Consider the following 9,734-nt stretch of genomic DNA (forward strand, 5'->3'; position numbering starts at 1 on the left):
CATCCATCTGAACCATCACTTAGTGCCCTGCCCCAGATCTCCCTTCCAAGTGTTGATACTTGAGCTTCAGAGGTACTGCAAGCTCTTGGGGGCAGGGACCATCTTTTCTTCTGGTTTTGGGCAGGTATCTACCACCAATGGTTGTGACCCTGTTTGTCTTGCAAGGAATTGCTGTGATTCACGTAATACTGACTAAGAGCAGACGGCAGCACAGCGCAAGGTGGGATGGCTGCAGTTTAAAATAGAAGATGGCATAATGAAGTTCTTAGGCTAAATGCCAAGGTAAAATTAGCATTCAGGCTCCCCATTAGTGTTTGCCTGTTAATTGGGTGTCATTGTCTATATTGGCATCATTTTTAGAGATTGTTACAACAACATGATTGAAATGTATTGTGTAAAATTATAATATCCATAAAAGTTTTCTCTTGGTGGGGGCTTAGACCCCACAGCTGGGAATGGTGTTACTTTACTTGTTCTATTACAGACATCCAGACACATACGCAGCCCTCAGACTTACAAGAATGTGTCTGCAAAGTGAAATAATAAGCATATCCTAGACAGTCGACAGGCTATTTAAATTATAAGAAAAATTTGGGAGCAGAGATGAGGAGGGAATTACATAGGTTGTAATGATACCCTCTTGCACCTTCCATCCAGGACTTCTCAAACGGGATGAGGGCACTGAGCCTTCTCTTCTTAAAGCCTGGTGCAAGCATCCTGCAGCAGGCTGGATAGAGAGGATTTCCATCACTTCCTTTACTTCCTTTCTTTGGACTTTTTTTTTTTTTTTGGTACTAAGTTCAAATGCCATGCCTTTCATCAATTTTGATGTCAAGTTTCACCAGCTTGCAAAAAGTTTCCACTTCTGACTGTTCTCCCAAAAAAGTTGTGGCCCTGAACTGCAGTTGTTTGGTTTCCTCTGTGGCCTTTCTGAAACCCCGCGAAGGTCTGGGGTCCAGTCTGTGCGGGGCCGCCTGCTCCTCGTACATTGCAATGCCTCCCATTCCTGTGCAGTCCCCATCTCTCTTTGGGGGCCCCCGTGATGTGGGGGCCCATCTGGCTGGCCTGTGGTAGCTCTGCCCGTTCATTTTCCCCAGCTCCATTTCCCTCCCACCTCAACCCGCACGGAGTCAGCGGGAGGCTGGGGCTGGATGCCAGCTCTGGGGTCCTGCGTCGATACCGCAGCAGTACCAGGAGGCAGGCGATTTGCATTTTAATAACTTCCTCATTATGTATTTGTCTGATCTTGTCAATATTTTGCATTTTTTAAATTTTGCTGACTGCAGATGTTGTGGACTATCAAGTCGATAATTAGATTGCCTGATTTTAAACACCTCAGTTATAAATCAGAGCAGCCCATTGCTGTAGCCCAGTGCTTTGGCTGGAAAGCAGCTGTCCTGCATGTGGAAGGCAAAAGATTTGAGGAAGGCATTACACATAGATTTACTGTTGTTAGGATTTCCTTGATGCACATGCTTAAATTGTGGGGGATTGATCCGTTTTCAGAAATACAAATTGCAGAAATTAAATCTTTCTCCCAGGGTGTAGCATCACCTTGCCTGCCAAGTGAGCCTGGTTCTTCCCGCACCGAGGAGGGGTGCCGCCAACTTCACCTTTAGTTTATTCCACCTGTTTCACCGAAAGCTTCAGCTAACGGCAAAAACATTAAATGCAAATTGCACCTTCAGGGCCACCTTTGGATCACACGGCACAGCTTGCGTTGCAGTTGATGCTAGGTTTGTCTTGGTTGTTGTCTAAAGCTTTGGAATTACCAGTGTTTGTGTTAGACTCGTACTGGCTCTTCGGTGTAGTGCAGTTCTTTGTATTGCACAGGGGGCTTGAAACAGGTCGAATATGGTGAGTGCAGAAACATATGCACAGGTATGCAGAAGGAGAGAATAAGCGCTGGTATCGTTATAAAAGATGTGGTGATCATTTCATTCTCAAAAGAGCTACCTGTGAGTAGATACGCAGAGAAACACCCACTGAAATCAGCTGAAAAGTTTCTGGTTGTTTCAGCAGCCCAGGTCTGGTTATAAAACAAAATAGAGACTTTTCTGCATATAGAATATTGCAAAGACAGATTTCAGAGAGGAAAAGACCAAGGGAGCATAGAACAGGGCAAGTTTTGCTTCTTTAAATTTGTGTCAGGAACCACAGGAAGGTTGTGTGCAAATCTGTTGGAGAGGGAGGCAAAGAAGCATTAGAGGTGCATTATTTCTCTTACTGTAAATAGCTTTTTGTTCAGCATGGAAAGACAGCAGCTCTTCCTGGGGTTGTTTACCGTTCTCACATGGCCGTTTGATGGTTCAGCTCGTTAATGGACCAGGTTTCTATTAAAAGTATTTAGCTGTTTGACAGCCATGTGCTGCAGAAGCCAGGAATGTATTACACGCTGGTGAAGGCTGCTGCTGCTTTCTCATATAGAGATAAACATAAACACATTTTTAAGGGGTGACAAAAATTCCTCCCTGTTCTTGGATTACCCTTAGAGTTAAGCACAAACCATTATCAAGTAAAGGAAGTGCTCTTGAGGTTAGTTCTCCTTCCCTCCCGTTCAATCCATGAGCTTCTACACATTTTAGGGGAAAAAAAAAGTTCAACCTCTTTCAGAAACCCAAAACTGATATGTGGCAATGAGAGATCCAGACCGTGGCAATGCGAGAGCTGTCTAGGAATCCCATTGCAGCTCCATTTTGGCGTAATTAAATGGGCAGTCCCCATGAGCTGGTGGTTTTCGGAGCTGTTGTGCAAGAGCTGCCAGAGGTGTCCTCCCGGCAGAGCCCCGTCTCGCCTGGCGCCGAGGCGCTGGTGCCACCCTGGAAGCGAGAAGGACTTACTGACGAGCAAAATCTCGTCTTGCAAAAGTGCTTGGTGAATATGTGGTGTCTGATCAGCTCGCACTGCGGTTCTTCCAGGGAATCACATTTTCTTCACTGGGTTGATGAATCGAACCTTGCGCTTTGCCATTGGTGCAGCTCACGTGCTGACAACCCGATAAGCTCCTTCCCCACAGTTTGGTAGAAGTGCTGTATCATAAATGAGCAAAGATTATTTTCAGGGAGTTACTGATATTGACACTTCTGACTTAGTGTCTGTCTTGTTACAGAATAGATTTGTCTTGCAAAAATCAGGAAACACTGTGTAAGGGATCACACAGCGTGCTGCTGGAGAAAAAACTTCTTTAAATCAAAAGCCTACCCCAACGTCACCCCATTTCTCCCATGCGTTATTTTTGATGTCTTGTTGTGCACTAACACAAAGCACGTCAAATTGGGTTCAGTATTGTCAGTTAATTCCTAACTGGTCGTGAACAAATATAATACAGACTTGATTTTTCAAAAATGATCAGCAGTACAAATGGCATGATCTGTAAGGTACTAGATGATCAATTAGGATCTGTAGATTCTCCAGTGATACAATAAGGCATGTTTTCTTGTCAGTAAATAGAAACTACAAAAAGGTAAGTCAAGTATTGTAAAAAATAAAGGACTAATCCAGGAAGGAGATTTTTTTTTTTTTTTTTTAAATTGGAGGACTGATGGATTGTGGTGCATTTTTCCTTTAAAGATACACTTGACATTTATCTTTCCCTGTTCGTATACAATTAATGGGGAAACAAAAGAGGAAAATGGTATTTCAGCTTGAGGAGTTTAAGAGGAAAAGAGGGGTAGTTTTAGTAGAGAAATATATGCTCTATCTGATTCCACTTCCTTACTCCTTATGCTGTCATTTACACCTCGATAAAGTGAATATAAATTGCTGCCAGGTTAGAACAGTACTATTTTACATCCATTGTCCAAATGATTGCGCAAAGCAGCAAGGTGAAGGACTAAGTCTTTGTTGGTTTTCTGCCTCGGATTTTTTAATGGAAGCAAAATTAAGATGACTGTAAAAGGGAGAGGGAGAAATATAACAGCTGAAACCTTCTAACTCATGTGCTTAATCATAGTACACCTTTTTGCGTGCATCAGCACCTCTCACATCTGTACAGAGCTCCAGGAGTATCGGTCTTCAACAGTCTTTGCCCTGGTACCAGGAATAAAAAATAGGTGGAGTTTTAAAATTTTTGTTGATCTTACAGAATTCATGCAGTTAAAAATGTACAGTTTGTTTTAGATTTGAGTACAAATAGGTATGAAACAGGGCGTCAGCCTTTTTAATTAAAAAAATGGTTAGGCAATGTGTTTGGCTTTATTTGGTTTTGGCTCTAGAGCTGACTCAATTGTTTGTATAAGGAAGGCTCCGCTAAAAGTGCAAGGTCAGGTCTTGGTGTGCTGCTCAGACGAGGAATGGAGGGAAGGGGAAGAATTGCTGCGACACGTAAGGTTGACATGTCCTGCCCGTTTCCTATATCGTGTCTGGTAAATGTAGTGACTGAAGCACAGGAAACCAGGTACAGTTTCTTTGCAGTCCCTGCAAGCAGCTTCAATGGGAAATAGGTGTTTTGAAGAACTGGAGCTGTCTTCCTCCAGAACAACCACAGCGGTAGGATGAGGTGCCCTGGGCTGGGTACACGTGTGGTACCAACGGTGCTGGTGGGCACTCGGAGGGACTCTGCTGAAGATTTGGGTCAGAAGAGAAGTTGGCTCTCCGTTAGGAACTTGGGAATGGGAGACTTGTGAAATGCATGTCAATGCTCACGATGCATGCTGGAAATACTGTCAGGGAGCAAAGCTAAGCTGGCAGGAGCTTTGCATAGCGGTAAGGATGAGGTGAGGGGTTGCAGCTGTGGTAAGCACTTGAGGTGCTCAAGTTAGTGCATTTGAAGAAGTTGCGTTCCCTTCTACAAAGCAGTACCTGGCAGCCTCTCTGCCAATGTGAAATAAAACAGTTACCCTCAACCAATTTAGTGGCTAACCTGTTTCAGTCTTCACTGCATTTGCAGTCAGTCAGTGCTCCTCAGATGGAGTTCATCAACTTCTACCTGGGGGGCCGCCACTTCATAATACAGAGGACAGTCATTCTTACCATGCCTAAGACACCCCTGTTTTCCAGCACTGAATAAGCTAAGGGGAGTTCTCTCGGTGCAATTCAGCTTGAGATTGCTGAGACTACCCGGGCACAGCACACACAATATCCTGCTGAGGTCCCAGCATGGCCCAGTGCAATGGGTGACATTACCACAGTGCTCACCTGTGCTAATTAGTCCCAGAGCTAGCTCCGTGCAGGCTTGGCTTCAGGATGTCTGAGTCCCAGGGAAGACAACAGTCTAAAGTGATGAAGTCAAGGCCAGGCTGGATGAGGCTTTGAGCAACATGGTCTAGCGGAAAGTATCCCTGCCCATGGCAGGGGAGTTGGAACTGGGTGATCCTTAAGGTCCCTTCCAACCCAAACCATTCTGTGATTCTAAGCGACCTCAAGCAGCTCGGTTGAAATGAAGTGAATCTCACCTCTTTGGGCTGGGGTTAAATTGGTGTTCCTTCAAGTCCCTTAATGCCTTGAAACTTGAAGGTGGACAGAACACTATGATTAGTGACAAATGGGAGCACTTCAAGCAATACAAACTTTTGTCCCCAGTTTGCAGGGTCCTTGCAGCTCCCCAGTCAGGCTCCGTAGTGCCATACGACATGACAGTTGTTTCCTGATCGTTACAGCAGTTGTATCCTCACCAGACCGTGTAACTGAAAGAGGAAGTTCCTCCCATTCTTTCAGAAAAAAAATGAAGAGCTACCCACCCTCCAGCTCTGTTTTTCAGGAGATGTCATAATTCTTTCAGGTTTGCAAAGTTGGATCTGAGTGACCGTGTGTGGCTCGCCTGGGCAGCGGCTCGTCATCGGCTGCTGTTGGGACAGGTCAGGCTCCTCCAGTCCCTTCTGGAACATGGACAGGGTGTCCCCAACACGCGTCTGCCACTGGCTGAAGCCCTTTGGGGAGGAATGGCTGTATTCTCAACAAATAACTGGATTCAGTGATGGTTGTGATAACACAGAAAAAGTGTTTTACCTTCACTTTCCAACACTGGGAGAAAAGCATGTTCTTGGGCTTGATAACTTTTAGGGGAAGTAGTGTAATTCTTGTGGGTAAACTGAAATGTCATAACTAAAAGGCAACAACAGTTTTTTTCATCCTAAACTAGGTACATACAGTTTAAGTGTTCTGACCTTTCAAGAATGTGTTTGCTCCACTCCAGACATTGTGTCTGTATTAGAAAATGGAAGGGTAATTTACTGTTGATGTTCGAAAGTATACAGTGAGTCCTCCTGTAATATCATTGTTTCTTAGTAAAGGCCAAGTCTTGCAACCCACGGTTTTCAGTTCAGGAGCCCTTAGGAGGATAAGGACCAAACCCCGGGATGTCAACCTCACATCCTGGGTGGAGGGGAAGCCTCTACTCATTTAAAAATTAAGTCCTGTAAGAAAGGGCTCAGAAAAAACAAAGTACTTGTGGGGTTTTTTTGCTTTTCTCCTTAACCTGGTGCTCATGTTACATAATGTGAACACTTTGAATGAATGACTGAGATATTATTGATTGAACATGTGCTATGCTTAAAAGGAAAAAATAAATCTGACCAAAAAAACCCAAGAAAAACTGCAGATGTGCAGGGTACAACTAGTGCACAGTCCATGCTGCTGCCCAGCCACTGCCTCCTGTGCATCTCAGCCTTGCTCTGGTGCTGCTGGAGAGCCAAGAGACATTCTTCTAGCCCTGGTGCTGCTTCCCCAGTTCTCACACCTTCCAGACATACAGCCACACCTGGGGTAGGGCACAGGCAGCTAATGAACACAGTTTGTTTGGAAAGTCCCATTATCTTTTAAAGAATTTTCATAACAGAGTGTTTGATAGCATGTAGTAATGGGAGAGAAGGTGAGTGTAAATGGGGAAGTGAGGAGCCCATTTGTGAAGCACTCACAAGGTCTAAGGTTTTCTAAGGGTTTTCAGGTTATCTTGTCCCCTTGAAATTAAATTGGAGACAAGTGTCTAGGCTCATCTGCAAACCTCAGCTAAGGCACTTAATGAAAAAAATAGTTCATTTCCATAATTCCCTTCACCATTAGTGGGATATATGGGATTCCATCAGTGCTTCCTCTGTAAATCAAGATATCAGAGGCTATTGTCTCCATCTCGGTGTGGGAAGCATTTCAGATTTGAAGCTTCAAAGGTCAATCATCTGATTAATACCCCCATTCCCATGATGAGTTTTTGTCTCCTTGTGGTAAACCTGTAGTTTTGAAATGCCTCATACAGATGACTCTAAAAACATTTCCAGTGCACTCAGACTTGACCCAGCTGCTCCAGTTGTGTGTTGGAACTGGTGGTGCTGCTGCCATTTTCAAAAGTTCCTCTAAGGAGTGAAGGAGCAAGCTTGGGGCCATGCCCCAGCCATCCAGGAGGCTTCTGCAAGATAGTCCCACTAGTGTCAGCAGTAAGTTTCAAGCTCTTTTTTTCACCCTGCAGTACATCTCCTTCCTAGAGTTTTACAAAGAGACCAGGACCACACAGAGTATTCCCCAACCGAGCAGCACACTTCATTCTGTGTATTCAAAACTACCTCCTCTGTTATGACAGATAACTGCAGTCTGGCTACAAAATCTGTAACAGGGCTTGGTAACCCTCCAGGATGATACTTGGCACTCAAGAGCTAACACATGTTTTTGTTACATGAGCGTGAGTCTAATAAAATGGCTCACTGGTTTAATATGCCTCTCCTTAAAAACAAGATGCAGTTGGATTTAGGAATTGTTACGATTTGGCAAGTTCAATTATTAACTTCTCTTGCAGGGTTAAGCTTTGACCAGAAATTTGCCATGAACCCATGGGCACATCCTGCTAGGAAACAACGTGCAGAAATCCTTCACTGTCCTCCGTGATTTATCTACACAGTGCAAACTCGGAGTGTAGAGCTGTATTTTCCCTGGAGGAAGTCACGGCAACCCCCATCCTCACTCCAGAGCAGAATGCTCTAATCTTTTAATGTTTTAGTACTTTGGTTTAGTTCTGCTCTGCTCAAGACACTGCATCTAAGGACACTTTGGCAGGTCCTGAACGAGCCTGCTACATAGTCTGCTTTCACCGCGTTTTGGGAGAAAAACTGGATGCGATGAAGAGCCCGAACTATGTTAGCTGTGCAGTGTCCTGTGGGATTGTTTGTGAACACAGCAGCTAAAGATAGAAGTGCACCATAGAGATGCTAAAAATACTGTCCAGCTCTCCGGTGGTTGTTTAGCATTTGGAGCGCTATAGTTGGCCTTGCACAGACAAAGGGAAGATGCAGTTTTTGCAATTTGAATATGCAAATGAAATCCTGATCTTGCAAATGTGCAATCATATGCTCGAGTCTAAAAAGACCACTTGTATTCCTGAAGTTAAGCATAGGCAAGATTAAGAGTTTAATCAGTCAAATACGGTGTCATCAGAAGTTAGTGATTGCATGGCGATGTGGAGACTTTGCTTCAAAAAACAACTAAAAAAATCACGTTGAGTGATTAAGATCAGATTTTTACATTCCACATGTTGATACTTGGAACCGTGTTGTCTGATAAATCATCTCTCATTAACGCAGTAGGTTGCAAACAGTTTCTTCTTTACATTTGTATGCATGATTTAGTAAACAGTATTTTAATATCAGTGGGAACACATGCTATGCTTCATAGCTTTCAACTGTGTGACCTTTAAAGGCAGAACAAAGGCTTAGAAATTAGAGTTTACATAAAACTGAGAAGTGTAGAAAGCTTGAAAGGCTGTGTAATTCACTTCTGCAGCAAGAACACCATTTTCTCTAACATTGTTTGCACAAGTCAGCATTTATGTTGTCAATTTGCAGTGATGAATGTGTGATTAATGTTGCTTCTAGAGGGGAACTGGTGTCTATAGCAAGCGGAGAGGTTCTCTGGTTAAAACCTGAGTAATTTAAGCATTGCACTTTCTGCTGGAGAGAATTTCTCCAAATCCTGTGTATTTTTAATTCTCTCTTTTAGTTAATAGTAATGAAAGAGAAAAGAGTGAAATCACATCCCTGCTGAAGTCAATGTCCCACAATATTTATTTCATAGAGGCCAGGATTTCAATGGTTTTATACAGGATGAGGGCTTCAGGGTGGGGCAATGGTCTGTGTTTGGTTTGGGGTTTTTAGTACCACTGTTTGGCAGAATCCTGTTAAAGGTCCCTGGGTAAGTTAACAGATACGGTTCGAAGGGTGTGTGATGTACGAGCCAGAGCGTGTGCTGGTCCAGTCACCTCTCTGGTCCAGGGAGGAAGCCTACAAATGACATGTTGCCAGTGAACCATGTTCCTGTTCCAGGTAATGCACGCTGAGAATAGTGGAGTTGCTGTGTAGGAAAAGATGAAAGTGGTAGGATAAAATGAAGTAATCGGAAACAAATTAAATATTCACTACCAGACTCTTCTGCTTTGCAAAACATTTCTGCTTCTGGCTGTATAAAGACTTCTCTCTACACCCAGATTCAGTGAGAAACTCACTAGATTCATGATCTTTTTACTCTAAGTGTGGCTTGTTTTTGTGGTTCTGTATTAATCAATATCCTGTTTATTGTTTCATTTATTGAAAGGCAGAGGAACATCCAGGAAGCCAACAAAGGCCCTGGGTCAATGTGTAGGAGAGGAGCTGCTCAGGATGTTTCCTTTCCTTGCCCACGTGTTCCAGCTTTGGTAGAGTTGTGCTCCAGTTTTTGATAACACTTAGGAGAGACTTCAAACTGCACTTGTAAAAAGTTTTGTCCCCTGCCGAGCCTAGAGAAGAGCTCTGGATGCAGCCCTGTGTTGCTTTCCAGTA

The sequence above is a fragment of the Pterocles gutturalis genome, unplaced genomic scaffold (assembly GCF_000699245.1).
Source record: "Pterocles gutturalis isolate BGI_N339 unplaced genomic scaffold, ASM69924v1 scaffold15407, whole genome shotgun sequence".
Taxonomy (NCBI): Eukaryota; Metazoa; Chordata; class Aves; order Pterocliformes; family Pteroclidae; genus Pterocles; species Pterocles gutturalis.